The sequence below is a fragment of the Gymnoscopelus microlampas genome (genome assembly GCF_963454915.1).
Source record: "Gymnoscopelus microlampas genome assembly, chromosome: 10".
Classification (NCBI taxonomy): domain Eukaryota; kingdom Metazoa; phylum Chordata; class Actinopteri; order Myctophiformes; family Myctophidae; genus Gymnoscopelus; species Gymnoscopelus microlampas.
The window spans coordinates 33,072,064-33,095,543 of NC_139947.1; the positions used below are offsets into that span (position 1 = coordinate 33,072,064).

The window sequence follows — 23,480 nt, forward strand, 5'->3', positions numbered from 1 at the left end:
TGGTTGGATTTGAACCGGTAACCTTCTGGTTGCAGGTTCTGTATCTAAACCACTGCACCACAGAGGTTCTGACTTATTCTGTTATCTTAGCCTTGAAAACTTTGTACCCTTTTCCCTTTAAATATCCATTGCCATTGACAATGCATTAGGCGCTTAAAGTTAAATATTTCAAAAACTACAAATCATTTCAAAGTAAAACATCTCAAGGATGCATGTCCACAGAAGGGGGAATTTTTGAACTGTGAATGGAGTTTCTAGGTGAAAGTGTTTTTTTGAGGTCCCAAAACCTTCCATCCGCCAACATTCAAAAACTCTGAACTTTTAAAGGAGTACAATTCTAAAAATATGCAACATTTCAAAGATTCCTTTTCAGGCAAACATGTCCAGAGTAAGATGAACATTTTAAAGTATGAATGAGGTTACTAGGCGTAAGTATGTAGTTGTAAGCCTGCCTTTAAATGTCCATTGCCGCATCGACAATGAATGAAACCAGGTTTCCTGGTGGAACTTTTAAAGGAGTACAATTCTAAAAATATGCAACATTTCAAAGATTCCTTTTCAGGCAAACATGTCCAGAGTAAGATGAACATTTTAAAGTATGAATGAGGTTACTAGGCGTAAGTATGTACTTGGGGCAACGGATAAATTGACTGATATCCGTAGAATAACTTGTAGGAGTGTCCTGGTTCAAATCCAGTCACCACCTTAGTAACTGAAACCGAATCTGGCCAATTCGGTCTCTTCGGACAGACGCTCTACCAGTTTAGCTATGCTGTTGGCTGAGAGTTACAGGTTTCCTGGTGGAACTTTTAAATGAGTACAATTCTAAAACTATGCAACATTTCAAAGATTCCTTTTCAGGCAAACATGTCCAGAGTAAGACGAACATTTTAAAGTATGAATGAGGTTACTAGGCGTAAGTATGTAGTTGTAAGCCTGCCTTTAAATGTCCATTGCCGCATCGACAATGAATGGGGCGCTTAAAGTTAAATATCTCCAAAACTACAAATGATTTCAAAAGAAAAAATCTCAAGCATGCATGTCCACAGTAAGGTGGAATTTTTGAACTGTGAATGGAGTTTCTAGGTGAACGTGTTTTTTTGAGGTCCCTATAGCCTAACCCTAACCTTCCATCCGCCTCCATTCTAAATCTCTGAACTTTTAAAGGAGTACAATTCTAAAACTATGCAACATTTCAAAGATTCCTTTTCAGGCAAACATGTCCAGAGTAAGACGAACATTTTAAAGTATGAATGAGGTTACTAGGCGTAAGTATGTAGTTGTAAGCCTGCCTTTAAATGTCCATTGCCGCATCGACAATGAATGGGGCGCTTAAAGTTAAATATCTCCAAAACTACAAATGATTTCAAAAGAAAAAATATCAAGCATGCATGTCCACAGTAAGGTGGAATTTTTGAACTGTGAATGGAGTTTCTAGGTGAACGTGTTTTTTTGAGGTCCCTATAGCCTAACCCTAACCTTCCATCCGCCTCCATTCTAAATCTCTGAACTTTTAAAGGAGTACAATTCTAAAACTATGCAACATTTCAAAGATTCCTTTTCAGGCAAACATGTCCAGAGTAAGACGAACATTTTAAAGTATGAATGAGGTTACTAGGCGTAAGTATGTAGTTGTAAGCCTGCCTTTAAATGTCCATTGCCGCATCGACAATGAATGGGGCGCTTAAAGTTAAATATCTCCAAAACTACAAATGATTTCAAAAGAAAAAATCTCAAGCATGCATGTCCACAGTAACGTGGAATTTTTGAACTATGAATGGAGTTTCTAGGTGAAAGTGTTTTTTTGAGGTCCCAAATTCGTCCATCGACCTCCATTCTAAATCTCTGAACTTTTAAAGGAGTACAATTCTAAAACTATGCAACATTTCAAAGATTCCTTTTCAGGCAAACATGTCCAGAGTAAGACGAACATTTTAAAGTATGAATGAGGTTACTAGGCGTAAGTATGTAGTTGTAAGCCTGCCTTTAAATGTCCATTGCCGCATCGACAATGAATGGGGCGCTTAAAGTTAAATATCTCCAAAACTACAAATGATTTCAAAAGAAAAAATCTCAAGCATGCATGTCCACAGTAAGGTGGAATTTTTGAACTGTGAATGGAGTTTCTAGGTGAACGTGTTTTTTTGAGGTCCCTATAGCCTAACCCTAACCTTCCATCCGCCTCCATTCTAAATCTCTGAACTTTTAAAGGAGTACAATTCTAAAACTATGCAACATTTCAAAGATTCCTTTTCAGGCAAACATGTCCAGAGTAAGACGAACATTTTAAAGTATGAATGAGGTTACTAGGCGTAAGTATGTAGTTGTAAGCCTGCCTTTAAATGTCCATTGCCGCATCGACAATGAATGGGGCGCTTAAAGTTAAATATCTCCAAAACTACAAATGATTTCAAAAGAAAAAATCTCAAGCATGCATGTCCACAGTAAGGTGGAATTTTTGAACTGTGAATGGAGTTTCTAGGTGAAAGTGTTTTTTTGAGGTCCCAAATTCGTCCATCGACCTCCATTCTAAATCTCTGAACTTTTAAAGGAGTACAATTCTAAAACTATTAAACATTTCAAAGATTCCCTTTCAGGCAAACATGTTCACAGTAAGATGAACATTTTAAAGTTTGAATGGGGTTTCTATTCTATATATGACATTTTGAATCATTACAGTCAGTTCACCTTCTTTTGGGTCTTGAGTCGAACCAATTACTCCCGCGGAGACATCAAATTTCTCTTTTGGGCCTTGAGTCTTGGGACTCATGGCCCAAAAGAGAAATTTGATGTCTCCACGGGAGTAATTGGTTCGACTCAAGACTCTTTTGGGTCTTGAGTCTTGGGAAAGAAAAAAAAGTGTGCCAGTTGGATTTGAACAAGGAATCTTCTGGTTGCAAGTCCTGTATCTAAACCACTGCACCACAGAGGTCCTTACATGTTCTGTTGACTTGCGTGGAATTTGTCTGAAAGATTATATAAAGGTAAAAGCCCCAGGTAAAAGTTAGAAAGATGTCCTTGCGAGATTTGAACTCAGGACCTTCAGTGTGTAAGGCCTGAATCTTAACCACTGCTCCATCATGGTACATACTTTCTATGGTGTCTTACACGCTCTTCAGTGAAAGATCAGATAAAGGTGCAAGAGTCAGGTATTTGTTGGAGACCTGTCCTGGTTGGATTTGAACCGGTAACCTTCTGGTTGCAGGTCCTGTATCTAAACCACTGCACCACAGAGGTTCTGACTTATTGTGTTATCTTAGCCTTGAAAACTTTGTACCCTTTTCCCTTTAAATATCCATTGCCATTGACAATGCATTAGGCGCTTAAAGTTAAATATTTCAAAAACTACAAATCATTTCAAAGTAAAACATCTCAAGGATGCATGTCCACAGAAGGGGGAATTTTTGAACTGTGAATGGAGTTTCTAGGTGAAAGTGTTTTTTTGAGGTCCCAAAACCTTCCATCCGCCAACATTCAAAAACTCTGAACTTTTAAAGGAGTACAATTCTAAAAGTATGCAACATTTCAAAGATTCCTTTTCAGGCAAACATGTCCAGAGTAAGATGAACATTTTAAAGTATGAATGAGGTTACTAGGCGTAAGTATGTAGTTGTAAGCCTGCCTTTAAATGTCCATTGCCGCATCGACAATGAATGAAACCAGGTTTCCTGGTGGAACTTTTAAAGGAGTACAATTCTAAAACTATGCAACATTTCAAAGATTCCTTTTCAGGCAAACATGTCCAGAGTAAGATGAACATTTTAAAGTATGAATGAGGTTACTAGGCGTAAGTATGTACTTGGGGCAACGGATAAATTGACTGATATCCGTAGAATAACTTGTAGGAGTGTCCTGGTTCAAATCCAGTCACCACCTTAGTAACTGAAACCGAATCTGGCCAATTCGGTCTCTTCGGACAGACGCTCTACCAGTTTAGCTATGCTGTTGGCTGAGAGTTACAGGTTTCCTGGTGGAACTTTTAAAGGAGTACAATTCTAAAACTATGCAACATTTCAAAGATTCCTTTTCAGGCAAACATGTCCAGAGTAAGACAAACATTTTAAAGTATGAATGAGGTTACTAGGCGTAAGTATGTAGTTGTAAGCCTGCCTTTAAATGTCCATTGCCGCATCGACAATGAATGGGGCGCTTAAAGTTAAATATCTCCAAAACTACAAATGATTTCAAAAGAAAAAATCTCAAGCATGCATGTCCACAATAAGGTGGAATTTTTGAACTGTGAATGGAGTTTCTAGGTGAACGTGTTTTTTTGAGGTCCCTATAGCCTAACCCTAACCTTCCATCCGCCTCCATTCTAAATCTCTGAACTTTTAAAGGAGTACAATTCTAAAACTATGCAACATTTCAAAGATTCCTTTTCAGGCAAACATGTCCAGAGTAAGACGAACATTTTAAAGTATGAATGAGGTTACTAGGCGTAAGTATGTAGTTGTAAGCCTGCCTTTAAATGTCCATTGCCGCATCGACAATGAATGGGGCGCTTAAAGTTAAATATCTCCAAAACTACAAATGATTTCAAAAGAAAAAATATCAAGCATGCATGTCCACAGTAAGGTGGAATTTTTGAACTGTGAATGGAGTTTCTAGGTGAACGTGTTTTTTTGAGGTCCCTATAGCCTAACCCTAACCTTCCATCCGCCTCCATTCTAAATCTCTGAACTTTTAAAGGAGTACAATTCTAAAACTATGCAACATTTCAAAGATTCCTTTTCAGGCAAACATGTCCAGAGTAAGACGAACATTTTAAAGTATGAATGAGGTTACTAGGCGTAAGTATGTAGTTGTAAGCCTGCCTTTAAATGTCCATTGCCGCATCGACAATGAATGGGGCGCTTAAAGTTAAATATCTCCAAAACTACAAATGATTTCAAAAGAAAAAATCTCAAGCATGCATGTCCACAGTAAGGTGGAATTTTTGAACTGTGAATGGAGTTTCTAGGTGAAAGTGTTTTTTTGAGGTCCCAAATTCGTCCATTGACCTCCATTCTAAATCTCTGAACTTTTAAAGGAGTACAATTCTAAAACTATGCAACATTTCAAAGATTCCTTTTCAGGCAAACATGTCCAGAGTAAGACGAACATTTTAAAGTATGAATGAGGTTACTAGGCGTAAGTATGTAGTTGTAAGCCTGCCTTTAAATGTCCATTGCCGCATCGACAATGAATGGGGCGCTTAAAGTTAAATATCTCCAAAACTACAAATGATTTCAAAAGAAAAAATCTCAAGCATGCATGTCCACAGTAAGGTGGAATTTTTGAACTGTGAATGGAGTTTCTAGGTGAACGTGTTTTTTTGAGGTCCCTATAGCCTAACCCTAACCTTCCATCCGCCTCCATTCTAAATCTCTGAACTTTTAAAGGAGTACAATTCTAAAACTATGCAACATTTCAAAGATTCCTTTTCAGGCAAACATGTCCAGAGTAAGACGAACATTTTAAAGTATGAATGAGGTTACTAGGCGTAAGTATGTAGTTGTAAGCCTGCCTTTAAATGTCCATTGCCGCATCGACAATGAATGGGGCGCTTAAAGTTAAATATCTCCAAAACTACAAATGATTTCAAAAGAAAAAATATCAAGCATGCATGTCCACAGTAAGGTGGAATTTTTGAACTGTGAATGGAGTTTCTAGGTGAACGTGTTTTTTTGAGGTCCCTATAGCCTAACCCTAACCTTCCATCCGCCTCCATTCTAAATCTCTGAACTTTTAAAGGAGTACAATTCTAAAACTATGCAACATTTCAAAGATTCCTTTTCAGGCAAACATGTCCAGAGTAAGACGAACATTTTAAAGTATGAATGAGGTTACTAGGCGTAAGTATGTAGTTGTAAGCCTGCCTTTAAATGTCCATTGCCGCATCGACAATGAATGGGGCGCTTAAAGTTAAATATCTCCAAAACTACAAATGATTTCAAAAGAAAAAATCTCAAGCATGCATGTCCACAGTAACGTGGAATTTTTGAACTGTGAATGGAGTTTCTAGGTGAAAGTGTTTTTTTGAGGTCCCAAATTCGTCCATCGACCTCCATTCTAAATCTCTGAACTTTTAAAGGAGTACAATTCTAAAACTATTAAACATTTCAAAGATTCCCTTTCAGGCAAACATGTTCACAGTAAGATGAACATTTTAAAGTTTGAATGGGGTTTCTATTCTATATATGACATTTTGAATCATTACAGTCAGTTCACCTTCTTTTGGGTCTTGAGTCGAACCAATTACTCCCGCGGAGACATCAAATTTCTCTTTTGGGCCTTGAGTCTTGGGACTCATGGCCCAAAAGAGAAATTTGATGTCTCCACGGGAGTAATTGGTTCGACTCAAGACTCTTTTGGGTCTTGAGTCTTGGGAAAGAAAAAAAAGTGTGCCAGTTGGATTTGAACAAGGAATCTTCTGGTTGCAAGTCCTGTATCTAAACCACTGCACCACAGAGGTCCTTACATGTTCTGTTGACTTGCGTGGAATTTGTCTGAAAGATTATATAAAGGTAAAAGCCCCAGGTAAAAGTTAGAAAGATGTCCTTGCGAGATTTGAACTCAGGACCTTCAGTGTGTAAGGCCTGAATCTTAACCACTGCTCCATCATGGTACATACTTTCTATGGTGTCTTACACGCTGTTCAGTGAAAGATCAGATAAAGGTGCAAGAGTCAGGTATTTGTTGGAGACCTGTCCTGGTTGGATTTGAACCGGTAACCTTCTGGTTGCAGGTTCTGTATCTAAACCACTGCACCACAGAGGTTCTGACTTATTCTGTTATCTTAGCCTTGAAAACTTTGTACCCTTTTCCCTTTAAATATCCATTGCCATTGACAATGCATTAGGCGCTTAAAGTTAAATATTTCAAAAACTACAAATCATCTCAAGGATGCATGTCCACAGAAGGGGGAATTTTTGAACTGTGAATGGAGTTTCTAGGTGAAAGTGTTTTTTTGAGGTCCCAAAACCTTCCATCCGCCAACATTCAAAAACTCTGAACTTTTAAAGGAGTACAATTCTAAAAATATGCAACATTTCAAAGATTCCTTTTCAGGCAAACATGTCCAGAGTAAGATGAACATTTTAAAGTATGAATGAGGTTACTAGGCGTAAGTATGTAGTTGTAAGCCTGCCTTTAAATGTCCATTGCCGCATCGACAATGAATGAAACCAGGTTTCCTGGTGGAACTTTTAAAGGAGTACAATTCTAAAAATATGCAACATTTCAAAGATTCCTTTTCAGGCAAACATGTCCAGAGTAAGATGAACATTTTAAAGTATGAATGAGGTTACTAGGCGTAAGTATGTACTTGGGGCAACGGATAAATTGACTGATATCCGTAGAATAACTTGTAGGAGTGTCCTGGTTCAAATCCAGTCACCACCTTAGTAACTGAAACCGAATCTGGCCAATTCGGTCTCTTCGGACAGACGCTCTACCAGTTTAGCTATGCTGTTGGCTGAGAGTTACAGGTTTCCTGGTGGAACTTTTAAAGGAGTACAATTCTAAAACTATGCAACATTTCAAAGATTCCTTGTCAGGCAAACATGTCCAGAGTAAGACGAACATTTTAAAGTATGAATGAGGTTACTAGGCGTAAGTATGTAGTTGTAAGCCTGCCTTTAAATGTCCATTGCCGCATCGACAATGAATGGGGCGCTTAAAGTTAAATATCTCCAAAACTACAAATGATTTCAAAAGAAAAAATCTCAAGCATGCATGTCCACAGTAAGGTGGAATTTTTGAACTGTGAATGGAGTTTCTAGGTGAACGTGTTTTTTTGAGGTCCCTATAGCCTAACCCTAACCTTCCATCCGCCTCCATTCTAAATCTCTGAACTTTTAAAGGAGTACAATTCTAAAACTATGCAACATTTCAAAGATTCCTTTTCAGGCAAACATGTCCAGAGTAAGACGAACATTTTAAAGTATGAATGAGGTTACTAGGCGTAAGTATGTAGTTGTAAGCCTGCCTTTAAATGTCCATTGCCGCATCGACAATGAATGGGGCGCTTAAAGTTAAATATCTCCAAAACTACAAATGATTTCAAAAGAAAAAATATCAAGCATGCATGTCCACAGTAAGGTGGAATTTTTGAACTGTGAATGGAGTTTCTAGGTGAACGTGTTTTTTTGAGGTCCCTATAGCCTAACCCTAACCTTCCATCCGCCTCCATTCTAAATCTCTGAACTTTTAAAGGAGTACAATTCTAAAACTATGCAACATTTCAAAGATTCCTTTTCAGGCAAACATGTCCAGAGTAAGACGAACATTTTAAAGTATGAATGAGGTTACTAGGCGTAAGTATGTAGTTGTAAGCCTGCCTTTAAATGTCCATTGCCGCATCGACAATGAATGGGGCGCTTAAAGTTAAATATCTCCAAAACTACAAATGATTTCAAAAGAAAAAATCTCAAGCATGCATGTCCACAGTAACGTGGAATTTTTGAACTGTGAATGGAGTTTCTAGGTGAAAGTGTTTTTTTGAGGTCCCAAATTCGTCCATCGACCTCCATTCTAAATCTCTGAACGTTTAAAGGAGTACAATTCTAAAACTATGCAACATTTCAAAGATTCCTTTTCAGGCAAACATGTCCAGAGTAAGACGAACATTTTAAAGTATGAATGAGGTTACTAGGCGTAAGTATGTAGTTGTAAGCCTGCCTTTAAATGTCCATTGCCGCATCGACAATGAATGGGGCGCTTAAAGTTAAATATCTCCAAAACTACAAATGATTTCAAAAGAAAAAATCTCAAGCATGCATGTCCACAGTAAGGTGGAATTTTTGAACTGTGAATGGAGTTTCTAGGTGAACGTGTTTTTTTGAGGTCCCTATAGCCTAACCCTAACCTTCCATCCGCCTCCATTCTAAATCTCTGAACTTTTAAAGGAGTACAATTCTAAAACTATGCAACATTTCAAAGATTCCTTTTCAGGCAAACATGTCCAGAGTAAGACGAACATTTTAAAGTATGAATGAGGTTACTAGGCGTAAGTATGTAGTTGTAAGCCTGCCTTTAAATGTCCATTGCCGCATCGACAATGAATGGGGCGCTTAAAGTTAAATATCTCCAAAACTACAAATGATTTCAAAAGAAAAAATCTCAAGCATGCATGTCCACAGTAAGGTGGAATTTTTGAACTGTGAATGGAGTTTCTAGGTGAAAGTGTTTTTTTGAGGTCCCAAATTCGTCCATCGACCTCCATTCTAAATCTCTAAACTTTTAAAGGAGTACAATTCTAAAACTATTAAACATTTCAAAGATTCCCTTTCAGGCAAACATGTCCACAGTAAGATGAACATTTTAAAGTTTGAATGGGGTTTCTATTCTATATATGACATTTTGAATCATTACAGTCAGTTCACCTTCTTTTGGGTCTTGAGTCGAACCAATTACTCCCGCGGAGACATCAAATTTCTCTTTTGGGCCTTGAGTCTTGGGACTCATGGCCCAAAAGAGAAATTTGATGTCTCCGCGGGAGTAATTGGTTCGACTCAAGACTCTTTTGGGTCTTGAGTCTTGGGAAAGAAAAAAAAGTGTGCCAGTTGGATTTGAACCAGGAATCTTCTGGTTGCAAGTCCTGTATCTAAACCACTGCACCACAGAGGTCCTTACATGTTCTGTTGACTTGCGTGGAATTTGTCTGAAAGATTATATAAAGGTAAAAGCCCCAGGTAAAAGTTAGAAAGATGTCCTTGCGGGATTTGAACTCAGGACCTTCAGTATGCAAGGCCTGAATCTTAACCACTGCTCCACCATGGTACATTCTTTCTATGGTCTCTTACACGCTCTTCAGTGAAAGATCAGATAAAGGTGCAAGAGTCAGATTTTGGTTGGAAACCTGTCCTGGTTGAATTTGAACCGGTAACCTTCTGTTTCCAAGTCCTGTATCTAAACCACTGCACCACAGAGGTTCTGACTTGTTACTTAGCCTTTAAAACTTTGTACCCTTTTCCCTTTAAATATCCATTGCCATTGACAATGCATTAGGCGCTTAAAGTTAAATATTTCAAAAACTACAAATCATTTCAAAGTAAAACATCTCAAGGATGCATGTCCACAGTAAGGGGGAATTTTTGAACTGTGAATGGAGTTTCTAGGTGAAAGTGTTTTTTTTAGGTCCCAAAACCTTCCATCCGCCTCCATTCTAAATCTCTGAACTTTTAAAGGAGTACAATTCTAAAACTATGCAACATTTCAAAGATTCCTTTTCAGGCAAACATGTCCAGAGTAAGATGAACATTTTAAAGTATGAATGAGGTTACTAGGCGTAAGTATGTAGTTGTAAGCCTGCCTTTAAATGTCCATTGCCGCATCGACAATGAATGAGGCGCTTAAAGTTAAATATCTCCAAAACTACAAATGATTTCAAAAGAAAAAATCTCAAGCATGCATGTCCACAGTAACGTGGAATTTTTTAACTGTGAATGGAGTTTCTAGGTGAAAGTGTTTTTTTGAGGTCCCAAATTCGTCCATCGACCTCCATTCTAAATCTCTGAACTTTTAAAGGAGTACAATTCTAAAACTATTAAACATTTCAAAGATTCCTTTTCAAGCAAACATGTCCAGAGTAAGATGAACATTTTAAAGTATGAATGAGGTTACTAGGCGTAAGTATGTAGTTGTAAGCCTGCCTTTAAATGTCCATTGCCGCATCGACAATGAATGGGGCGCTTAAAGTTAAATATCTCCAAAACTACAAATGATTTCAAAAGAAAAAATCTCAAGCATGCATGTCCACAGTAAGGTGGAATTTTTGAACTGTGAATGGAGTTTCTAGGTGAACGTGTTTTTTTGAGGTCCCTATACCCTAACCCTAACCTTCCATCCGCCTCCATTCTAAATCTCTGAACTTTTAAAGGAGTACAATTCTAAAACTATGCAACATTTCAAAGATTCCTTTTCAGGCAAACATGTCCAGAGTAAGACGAACATTTTAAAGTATGAATGAGGTTACTAGGCGTAAGTATGTAGTTGTAAGCCTGCCTTTAAATGTCCATTGCCGCATCGACAATGAATGGGGCGCTTAAAGTTAAATATCTCCAAAACTACAAATGATTTCAAAAGAAAAAATCTCAAGCATGCATGTCCACAGTAAGGTGGAATTTTTGAACTGTGAATGGAGTTTCTAGGTGAACGTGTTTTTTTGAGGTCCCTATAGCCTAACCCTAACCTTCCATCCGCCTCCATTCTAAATCTCTGAACTTTTAAAGGAGTACAATTCTAAAACTATGCAACATTTCAAAGATTCCTTTTCAGGCAAACATGTCCAGAGTAAGACGAACATTTTAAAGTATGAATGAGGTTACTAGGCGTAAGTATGTAGTTGTAAGCCTGCCTTTAAATGTCCATTGCCGCATCGACAATGAATGGGGCGCTTAAAGTTAAATATCTCCAAAACTACAAATGATTTCAAAAGAAAAAATCTCAAGCATGCATGTCCACAGTAACGTGGAATTTTTGAACTGTGAATGGAGTTTCTAGGTGAAAGTGTTTTTTTGAGGTCCCAAATTCGTCCATCGACCTCCATTCTAAATCTCTGAACTTTTAAAGGAGTACAATTCTAAAACTATGCAACATTTCAAAGATTCCTTTTCAGGCAAACATGTCCAGAGTAAGACGAACATTTTAAAGTATGAATGAGGTTACTAGGCGTAAGTATGTAGTTGTAAGCCTGCCTTTAAATGTCCATTGCCGCATCGACAATGAATGGGGCGCTTAAAGTTAAATATCTCCAAAACTACAAATGATTTCAAAAGAAAAAATCTCAAGCATGCATGTCCACAGTAAGGTGGAATTTTTGAACTGTGAATGGAGTTTCTAGGTGAACGTGTTTTTTTGAGGTCCCTATAGCCTAACCCTAACCTTCCATCCGCCTCCATTCTAAATCTCTGAACTTTTAAAGGAGTACAATTCTAAAACTATGCAACATTTCAAAGATTCCTTTTCAGGCAAACATGTCCAGAGTAAGACGAACATTTTAAAGTATGAATGAGGTTACTAGGCGTAAGTATGTAGTTGTAAGCCTGCCTTTAAATGTCCATTGCCGCATCGACAATGAATGGGGCGCTTAAAGTTAAATATCTCCAAAACTACAAATGATTTCAAAAGAAAAAATATCAAGCATGCATGTCCACAGTAAGGTGGAATTTTTGAACTGTGAATGGAGTTTCTAGGTGAACGTGTTTTTTTGAGGTCCCTATAGCCTAACCCTAACCTTCCATCCGCCTCCATTCTAAATCTCTGAACTTTTAAAGGAGTACAATTCTAAAACTATGCAACATTTCAAAGATTCCTTTTCAGGCAAACATGTCCAGAGTAAGACGAACATTTTAAAGTATGAATGAGGTTACTAGGCGTAAGTATGTAGTTGTAAGCCTGCCTTTAAATGTCCATTGCCGCATCGACAATGAATGGGGCGCTTAAAGTTAAATATCTCCAAAACTACAAATGATTTCAAAAGAAAAAATCTCAAGCATGCATGTCCACAGTAAGGTGGAATTTTTGAACTGTGAATGGAGTTTCTAGGTGAAAGTGTTTTTTTGAGGTCCCAAATTCGTCCATCGACCTCCATTCTAAATCTCTGAACTTTTAAAGGAGTACAATTCTAAAACTATTAAACATTTCAAAGATTCCCTTTCAGGCAAACATGTTCACAGTAAGATGAACATTTTAAAGTTTGAATGGGGTTTCTATTCTATATATGACATTTTGAATCATTACAGTCAGTTCACCTTCTTTTGGGTCTTGAGTCGAACCAATTACTCCCGCGGAGACATCAAATTTCTCTTTTGGGCCTTGAGTCTTGGGACTCATGGCCCAAAAGAGAAATTTGATGTCTCCGCGGGAGTAATTGGTTCGACTCAAGACTCTTTTGGGTCTTGAGTCTTGGGAAAGAAAAAAAAGTGTGCCAGTTGGATTTGAACAAGGAATCTTCTGGTTGCAAGTCCTGTATCTAAACCACTGCACCACAGAGGTCCTTACATGTTCTGTTGACTTGCGTGGAATTTGTCTGAAAGATTATATAAAGGTAAAAGCCCCAGGTAAAAGTTAGAAAGATGTCCTTGCGAGATTTGAACTCAGGACCTTCAGTGTGTAAGGCCTGAATCTTAACCACTGCTCCATCATGGTACATACTTTCTATGGTGTCTTACACGCTGTTCAGTGAAAGATCAGATAAAGGTGCAAGAGTCAGGTATTTGTTGGAGACCTGTCCTGGTTGGATTTGAACCGGTAACCTTCTGGTTGCAGGTTCTGTATCTAAACCACTGCACCACAGAGGTTCTGACTTATTCTGTTATCTTAGCCTTGAAAACTTTGTACCCTTTTCCCTTTAAATATCCATTGCCATTGACAATGCATTAGGCGCTTAAAGTTAAATATTTCAAAAACTACAAATCATTTCAAAGTAAAACATCTCAAGGATGCATGTCCACAGAAGGGGGAATTTTTGAACTGTGAATGGAGTTTCTAGGTGAAAGTGTTTTTTTGAGGTCCCAAAACCTTCCATCCGCCAACATTCAAAAACTCTGAACTTTTAAAGGAGTACAATTCTAAAAATATGCAACATTTCAAAGATTCCTTTTCAGGCAAACATGTCCAGAGTAAGATGAACATTTTAAAGTATGAATGAGGTTACTAGGCGTAAGTATGTAGTTGTAAGCCTGCCTTTAAATGTCCATTGCCGCATCGACAATGAATGAAACCAGGTTTCCTGGTGGAACTTTTAAAGGAGTACAATTCTAAAAATATGCAACATTTCAAAGATTCCTTTTCAGGCAAACATGTCCAGAGTAAGATGAACATTTTAAAGTATGAATGAGGTTACTAGGCGTAAGTATGTACTTGGGGCAACGGATAAATTGACTGATATCCGTAGAATAACTTGTAGGAGTGTCCTGGTTCAAATCCAGTCACCACCTTAGTAACTGAAACCGAATCTGGCCAATTCGGTCTCTTCGGACAGACGCTCTACCAGTTTAGCTATGCTGTTGGCTGAGAGTTACAGGTTTCCTGGTGGAACTTTTAAAGGAGTACAATTCTAAAACTATGCAACATTTCAAAGATTCCTTGTCAGGCAAACATGTCCAGAGTAAGACGAACATTTTAAAGTATGAATGAGGTTACTAGGCGTAAGTATGTAGTTGTAAGCCTGCCTTTAAATGTCCATTGCCGCATCGACAATGAATGGGGCGCTTAAAGTTAAATATCTCCAAAACTACAAATGATTTCAAAAGAAAAAATCTCAAGCATGCATGTCCACAGTAAGGTGGAATTTTTGAACTGTGAATGGAGTTTCTAGGTGAACGTGTTTTTTTGAGGTCCCTATAGCCTAACCCTAACCTTCCATCCGCCTCCATTCTAAATCTCTGAACTTTTAAAGGAGTACAATTCTAAAACTATGCAACATTTCAAAGATTCCTTTTCAGGCAAACATGTCCAGAGTAAGACGAACATTTTAAAGTATGAATGAGGTTACTAGGCGTAAGTATGTAGTTGTAAGCCTGCCTTTAAATGTCCATTGCCGCATCGACAATGAATGGGGCGCTTAAAGTTAAATATCTCCAAAACTACAAATGATTTCAAAAGAAAAAATCTCAAGCATGCATGTCCACAGTAAGGTGGAATTTTTGAACTGTGAATGGAGTTTCTAGGTGAACGTGTTTTTTTGAGGTCCCTATAGCCTAACCCTAACCTTCCATCCGCCTCCATTCTAAATCTCTGAACTTTTAAAGGAGTACAATTCTAAAACTATGCAACATTTCAAAGATTCCTTTTCAGGCAAACATGTCCAGAGTAAGACGAACATTTTAAAGTATGAATGAGGTTACTAGGCGTAAGTATGTAGTTGTAAGCCTGCCTTTAAATGTCCATTGCCGCATCGACAATGAATGGGGCGCTTAAAGTTAAATATCTCCAAAACTACAAATGATTTCAAAAGAAAAAATCTCAAGCATGCATGTCCACAGTAACGTGGAATTTTTGAACTGTGAATGGAGTTTCTAGGTGAAAGTGTTTTTTTGAGGTCCCAAATTCGTCCATCGACCTCCATTCTAAATCTCTGAACGTTTAAAGGAGTACAATTCTAAAACTATGCAACATTTCAAAGATTCCTTTTCAGGCAAACATGTCCAGAGTAAGACGAACATTTTAAAGTATGAATGAGGTTACTAGGCGTAAGTATGTAGTTGTAAGCCTGCCTTTAAATGTCCATTGCCGCATCGACAATGAATGGGGCGCTTAAAGTTAAATATCTCCAAAACTACAAATGATTTCAAAAGAAAAAATCTCAAGCATGCATGTCCACAGTAAGGTGGAATTTTTGAACTGTGAATGGAGTTTCTAGGTGAACGTGTTTTTTTGAGGTCCCTATAGCCTAACCCTAACCTTCCATCCGCCTCCATTCTAAATCTCTGAACTTTTAAAGGAGTACAATTCTAAAACTATGCAACATTTCAAAGATTCCTTTTCAGGCAAACATGTCCAGAGTAAGACGAACATTTTAAAGTATGAATGAGGTTACTAGGCGTAAGTATGTAGTTGTAAGCCTGCCTTTAAATGTCCATTGCCGCATCGACAATGAATGGGGCGCTTAAAGTTAAATATCTCCAAAACTACAAATGATTTCAAAAGAAAAAATCTCAAGCATGCATGTCCACAGTAAGGTGGAATTTTTGAACTGTGAATGGAGTTTCTAGGTGAAAGTGTTTTTTTGAGGTCCCAAATTCGTCCATCGACCTCCATTCTAAATCTCTAAACTTTTAAAGGAGTACAATTCTAAAACTATTAAACATTTCAAAGATTCCCTTTCAGGCAAACATGTCCACAGTAAGATGAACATTTTAAAGTTTGAATGGGGTTTCTATTCTATATATGACATTTTGAATCATTACAGTCAGTTCACCTTCTTTTGGGTCTTGAGTCGAACCAATTACTCCCGCGGAGACATCAAATTTCTCTTTTGGGCCTTGAGTCTTGGGACTCATGGCCCAAAAGAGAAATTTGATGTCTCCGCGGGAGTAATTGGTTCGACTCAAGACTCTTTTGGGTCTTGAGTCTTGGGAAAGAAAAAAAAGTGTGCCAGTTGGATTTGAACCAGGAATCTTCTGGTTGCAAGTCCTGTATCTAAACCACTGCACCACAGAGGTCCTTACATGTTCTGTTGACTTGCGTGGAATTTGTCTGAAAGATTATATAAAGGTAAAAGCCCCAGGTAAAAGTTAGAAAGATGTCCTTGCGGGATTTGAACTCAGGACCTTCAGTATGCAAGGCCTGAATCTTAACCACTGCTCCACCATGGTACATTCTTTCTATGGTCTCTTACACGCTCTTCAGTGAAAGATCAGATAAAGGTGCAAGAGTCAGATTTTGGTTGGAAACCTGTCCTGGTTGAATTTGAACCGGTAACCTTCTGTTTCCAAGTCCTGTATCTAAACCACTGCACCACAGAGGTTCTGACTTGTTACTTAGCCTTTAAAACTTTGTACCCTTTTCCCTTTAAATATCCATTGCCATTGACAATGCATTAGGCGCTTAAAGTTAAATATTTCAAAAACTACAAATCATTTCAAAGTAAAACATCTCAAGGATGCATGTCCACAGTAAGGGGGAATTTTTGAACTGTGAATGGAGTTTCTAGGTGAAAGTGTTTTTTTTAGGTCCCAAAACCTTCCATCCGCCTCCATTCTAAATCTCTGAACTTTTAAAGGAGTACAATTCTAAAACTATGCAACATTTCAAAGATTCCTTTTCAGGCAAACATGTCCAGAGTAAGATGAACATTTTAAAGTATGAATGAGGTTACTAGGCGTAAGTATGTAGTTGTAAGCCTGCCTTTAAATGTCCATTGCCGCATCGACAATGAATGAGGCGCTTAAAGTTAAATATCTCCAAAACTACAAATGATTTCAAAAGAAAAAATCTCAAGCATGCATGTCCACAGTAACGTGGAATTTTTTAACTGTGAATGGAGTTTCTAGGTGAAAGTGTTTTTTTGAGGTCCCAAATTCGTCCATCGACCTCCATTCTAAATCTCTGAACTTTTAAAGGAGTACAATTCTAAAACTATTAAACATTTCAAAGATTCCTTTTCAAGCAAACATGTCCAGAGTAAGATGAACATTTTAAAGTATGAATGAGGTTACTAGGCGTAAGTATGTAGTTGTAAGCCTGCCTTTAAATGTCCATTGCCGCATCGACAATGAATGGGGCGCTTAAAGTTAAATATCTCCAAAACTACAAATGATTTCAAAAGAAAAAATCTCAAGCATGCATGTCCACAGTAAGGTGGAATTTTTGAACTGTGAATGGAGTTTCTAGGTGAACGTGTTTTTTTGAGGTCCCTATACCCTAACCCTAACCTTCCATCCGCCTCCATTCTAAATCTCTGAACTTTTAAAGGAGTACAATTCTAAAACTATGCAACATTTCAAAGATTCCTTTTCAGGCAAACATGTCCAGAGTAAGACGAACATTTTAAAGTATGAATGAGGTTACTAGGCGTAAGTATGTAGTTGTAAGCCTGCCTTTAAATGTCCATTGCCGCATCGACAATGAATGGGGCGCTTAAAGTTAAATATCTCCAAAACTACAAATGATTTCAAAAGAAAAAATCTCAAGCATGCATGTCCACAGTAAGGTGGAATTTTTGAACTGTGAATGGAGTTTCTAGGTGAACGTGTTTTTTTGAGGTCCCTATAGCCTAACCCTAACCTTCCATCCGCCTCCATTCTAAATCTCTGAACTTTTAAAGGAGTACAATTCTAAAACTATGCAACATTTCAAAGATTCCTTTTCAGGCAAACATGTCCAGAGTAAGATGAACAATTTAAAGTATGAATGAGGTTACTAGGCGTAAGTATGTAGTTGTAAGCCTGCCTTTAAATGTCCATTGCCGCATCGACAATGAATGGGGCGCTTAAAGTTAAATATCTCCAAAACTACAAATGATTTCAAAAGAAAAAATCTCAAGCATGCATGTCCACAGTAAGGTGGAATTTTTGAACTGTGAATGGAGTTTCTAGGTGAACGTGTTTTTTTGAGGTCCCTATACCCTAACCCTAACCTTCCATCCGCCTCCATTCTAAATCTCTGAACTTTTAAAGGAGTACAATTCTAAAACTATGCAACATTTCAAAGATTCCTTTTCAGGCAAACATGTCCAGAGGAAGATGAACATTTTAAAGTATGAATGAGGTTACTAGGCGTAAGTATGTAGTTGTAAGCCTGCCTTTAAATGTCCATTGCCGCATCGACAATGAATGGGGCGCTTAAAGTTAAATATCTCAAAAACTACAAATGATTTCAAAAGAAAAAATCTCAAGCATGCATGTCCACAGTAACGTGGAATTTTTGAACTGTGAATGGAGTTTCTAGGTGAAAGTGTTTTTTTGAGGTCCCAAATTCGTCCATCGACCTCCATTCTAAATCTCTGAACTTTTAAAGGAGTACAATTCTAAAACTATTAAACATTTCAAAGATTCCTTTTCAGGCAAACATGTCCACAGTAAGATGAACATTTTAAAGTATGAATGAGGTTACTAGGCGTAAGTATGTAGTTTTAAGCCTGCCTTTAAATGTCCATTGCCGCATCGACAATGAATGGGGCGCTTAAAGTTAAATATCTCCAAAACTACAAATGATTTCAAAAGAAAAAAATCTCAAGCATGCATGTCCACAGTAAGGTGGATTTTTTGAACTGTGAATGGAGTTTCTAGGTGAACGTGTTTTTTTGAGGTCCCTATACCCTAACTCTAACCTTCCATCCGCCTCCATTCTAAATCTCTGAACTTTTAAAGGAGTACAATTCTAAAACTATGCAACATTTCAAAGATTCCTTTTCAGGCAAACATGTCCAGAGTAAGATGAACATTTTAAAGTATGAATGAGGTTACTAGGCGTAAGTATGTAGTTGTAAGCCTGCCTTTAAATGTCCATTGCCGCATCGACAATGAATGGGGCGCTTAAAGTTAAATATCTCCAAAACTACAAATGATTTCAAAAGAAAAAATCTCAAGCATGCATGTCCACAGTAAGGTGGAATTTTTGAACTGTGAATGGAGTTTCTAGGTGAACGTGTTTTTTTTTAGGTCCCTATACCCTAAGCCTAACCTTCCATCCGCCTCCATTCTAAATCTCTGAACTTTTAAAGGAGTACAATTCTAAAACTATGCAACATTTCAAAGATTCCTTTTCAGGCAAACATGTCCAGAGTAAGATGAACATTTTAAAGTATGAATGAGGTTACTAGGCGTAAGTATGTAGTTGTAAGCCTGCCTTTAAATGTCCATTGCCGCATCGACAATGAATGGGGCGCTTAAAGTTAAATATCTCCCAAACTACAAATGATTTCAAAGAAAAAATCTCAAGCATGCATGTCCAAGGTAAGGTGGAATTTTTGAACTGTGAATAGAATTTCTAGATGAAAGTGTTTTTTTGAGGTCCCAAAATCGTCCATCGACCTCCATTGTAAATCTCTGAACTTTTAAAGGAGTACAATTCTAAAACTATTAAACATTTCAAAGATTCCTTTTCAGGCAAACACGTCCACAGTAAGATGAGCATTTTAAAGTATGATTGAGGTTACTAGGCATAAGTACGTAGTTGTAAGCCTTTTAAAGGAGTACTATTCTAAAACTATTAAACATTTCAAAGATTCCTTTTCAGGCAAACATGTCCATATTAGGATGAACATTTTAAAGTTTGAATGGGGTTTCTATTCTATATATGACATTTTGAATCATTACAGTCAGTTCACCTTCTTTTGGGTCTTGAGTCGAACCAATTACTCCCGCGGAGACATCAAATTTCTCTTTTGGGCCTTGAGTCTTGGGACTCAAGGCCCAAAAGAGAAATTTGATGTCTCCGCGGGAGTAATTGGTTCGACTCAAGACTCTTTTGGGTCTTGAGTCTTGGGACTCAAGACTCAAATCCTGGAAATCAAATCCTGGAAATGGCAAATCAGCATGGGAGGGATTTGAAGGTGCAAGAGTCAGGTAAAAGTTGGAAAAATGTCCAAGTTGGATTTGAACTGGGAACCTTCCGGTTGTTAGCCCTGTATCTTAACCACTGCACCACAGCAATTCTTACTGACTTTGTTCACTTGCGTGTTCTTCAATAAAAGATTAGATAAAGGTGCAGGAGTCAGGTAAAAGTTCAAAAAATGTCGTTGCTGGATTTGAACCAGCACCACTCAGAACCTTCTGTGTGCAAGGCCCGTATCCTATCCACTGCTCCACCATGGTTCATAGTTCCTCTGGTCTCTTGCAGGCTGTTCACTGAAAGATTAGATACAGACCACAAGAGTCAGATAAAAGTTGGGAAAATGTCCTGGTTGAATTTGAACCGGGAACCTTCTGGTTGCAAGCCCTGTATCTAAACCACTGCACCAGTGGTTTAGATACACCCCCCCCCCCCCCCCCCCAGGTTGGCAGGTATGCATGCAATGTAGAGATTACATGGAATCCATCTATTTATATATCTGCAGTGCCGTCCACGGGGGTCCCGGTGGCGGTAACGGGGGCGGCGGTAACGGTAATGGGGTTCTATCAGACCTTTTTTATAATATAAAAATGAATCTGTAATATATCATCAAACATCTAACAACAATATGAACTATAGTGTTAAGAGAGTGACAATGACATATCACATGAGTCATTGTGAAACAATTATGATATTGGTCACACTCTATTTCAGTAATATAATTACATTGATTATCCTATTGTATTTATTTCATTTTATTTGAATGCAGGGTAATTAAAATGAGTCCACATACAAACACGTGTTGAATTAACTGTGGAAAAACTTGAAGAACAAGGCACTTGATTAAGTAAGCTTGGCTGTTAGCCGGGTCCCTACCAGGCTAACTTCACAGCTAAATTTCCATGGTAACTAAGGTAGGATTGCGTAAATTTTCTTTTCGTGAGATCGAGTCATGGATAAACTTATCCAGGGTGCTCTGGCTAAACTAATCTGGCAAGATAATTCAGCTTTCATAAGCCAGGATAGGTGTTAAATCCAGGCTTAACCCCTAATTCTGCTTTCGTGAAATAGGCACCTGTTATACAATGCAGACAAACGGCAACAGATACTTCTCACATATAGATTTGTGTTTGTGAAATACTTTTTTTTGCGTTAGATCTCACCTCTTGTTGTTTGGTGCGAGTACTGTACCTACATAAAATGGCCACTGGCATAGGTACTGTATAAGGCCCTGCCTAGAGTGTGTGTGTGTGTGTGTGTGTGTGTGTGTGTGTGTGTGTGTGTGTGTGTGTGTGTGTGTGTGTGTGTGTGTGTGTGTGTGTGTGTGTGTGTGTGTTCTAAGAACACACACAAGAGAGATATCACCCTTGCGGCTTCAGTGGAAAGTATTTTCTTTTGAAGGAGAAAGGTAGTTGCGACTGGGGGCCTGTGCTTGTTTGGTCCGCGGTCTGGATGTGTGCGAGTGTGTGTGGGAGGAGGGTCAGGTTTATCCCCACAGGCGAGGGGGCCATGGCCCGCGGCTGAACCTCTCACTTTGGCAGCTGGTGTTGACCTGAACCAATGGCCCCAGGGGTTCTCTCCCCACACAAAAACGCACAAACCACATCATTGGGAGCCAATACTCCCCTTATACACACTTTTGTGGAAGTGGAAAGCAAAAAACACCCCAACAGTGTCCTGCAACTCTCACACATTGGCAACACATAGGCATGTCTGTTTCTTTTAGGATTTATTTCACCGAGCGGTGAATAGAAAAATAGGATAAAGACAAAACATTGAAGGGAAATCTAGAGACCATTTTTAATTCATTGCTTACATTGTTTAAAAAAAAAATCCATAACAAATTCAAAACATTTGCATTAAGAGCTTTGTGCCTTTCCTTTCCCTGCAACCAAGAGAAAACAAAGAAGTATCTTTGGGATCCATCTCAAGGACTAATTATAATACATATCATAATCTGCTTTATCTACTACATCAAAAGTCCTATAAATATTTTTTTCCTCGTATTTATTTATATGCTGAATTAGCATTCAAGATTGGGGCATCTTTTAATATTACACTTTAAAAAAAAATGGCAGAACAAAAAAAGGAACAAAGTACCACCAAAGTTCAGCAAGTCACATTTGTCAGCAAAGAAAACTGTATTCGTGCAGCTACATTTAAATGAAAAAAAAAGAAATGAAAAAAGTACCACGTACGTAACCTTCAGGATATTTAAATCCTTAGTATGATTCTTTACAATTTTGCACGTTTAAAAAAAAAAAAAAAAAACATCTCCCGCAGTAGTCGGCACGATCTCAGAACGATGTCAGTGCTACATGCCATAGACATCGTGCATTCGTCACTGGGGCTCAACAATTTCCATGCCGTTTGTATGTGTTTGTGGGGGTGTAGGTAAATAAAGACCATATCCAGGGCTTGACCTAGAGTATGGCACCTGCGTCACCTTTAAAAAGACCCCACCGCTCTCAGCCTCATTTTAAACAAGGCACCAGCCGAGCTTTTCCCATGTTTATTCTCCAAGACCATTATGCAAAAAGAAATGTCAGAAACATTATTACGCGACATGGTTCCAATTCCACACATCCGGTCATCTTTGGTTTTTGGGACAGTGGAATGCATAGTTTGCAGTGAAGAGAGAAAGAGTTGACCTTTACTAGTCCCGCTCAGCGTATGCTTTAAGCCTAGTGTATACTTCGTTGTACGGCCGCGCCACTTCGAAGATCTGTTTTTCAGATTTCCAGCGAGCGACTTGGTCATACGACTTAGTATTAAATGAGTCTTCAATCTCGTGCCTCTAAGACGGCTACAAGGAACTGTTTGGCCTCAGGAGGGTGGTAGGGGAGAGGAGGAAAGACGGGGAGAGGCGTCTGTCTTTTTTTTAATTCTTGGGATCTGCTGAGCTTGTTGTGAGAGCAGAGAAAGTGAGAGAGAAGCGCTTCCTTCAGCCCAGGAAGGAAGGAAGCATTTCCGCTAGCGTCTGTCTGTCTGAATTGCAAGAATGTCGTATTTGTGGCGCGGGCTTCGCTCCTTTTTTTTTTTTTTGGCAGGCTCTCTGTGGCCAGCTGTCTGCTTTTTCTCCCTCTTTCTCTCTCTCTCTCTCTCTCTCTCTGTTCCTCTGTCGCTTCACGTGTCTCCCTCCAACCCAGTTTCTTTGGATTCTGCTAGGCTACAGCCTCTGTGTGGAGCAAGCCCTGAAGCTGATTGGTTTGCCCGATAGGGTCCTTACTGTACGGTCTTCTTTCCTTTCATTCCAGTCCAGTACTCCTCACAATGTTTCAGGCTCAACTTAAAGGTCCCAAAGTGGGGGAGAGGAGACGGTCAAGCCAAAGTCTGTTAAAAATGGCTTGAAAGTCACAATATCCCACATGGTTCAGGTAACCAACCCCCAGCCCCTGCTCCCTTTCCTTTGGCCTTCTAGTTCGGTTGAGGCAGGGTCGCTGCTGCCCTCCGCAGCCCAGGCTCTGCTCCTACGAGGGGCTTTTGGCCTCGTACCCTCC

At 38.6% G+C, this 23,480-nt stretch overlaps 1 protein-coding gene across 1 annotated transcript in view; it reads right to left on the reverse strand.

Annotated features, from left to right (window-relative positions):
- Window positions 1–23,480, reverse strand: part of samd11 (sterile alpha motif domain containing 11) — a gene marked incomplete at its 3' end in the record, with an annotated part of 123,834 nt that overhangs the window by 25,564 nt on the left and 74,790 nt on the right. The gene's annotated exons all lie outside the window — the stretch shown is intronic.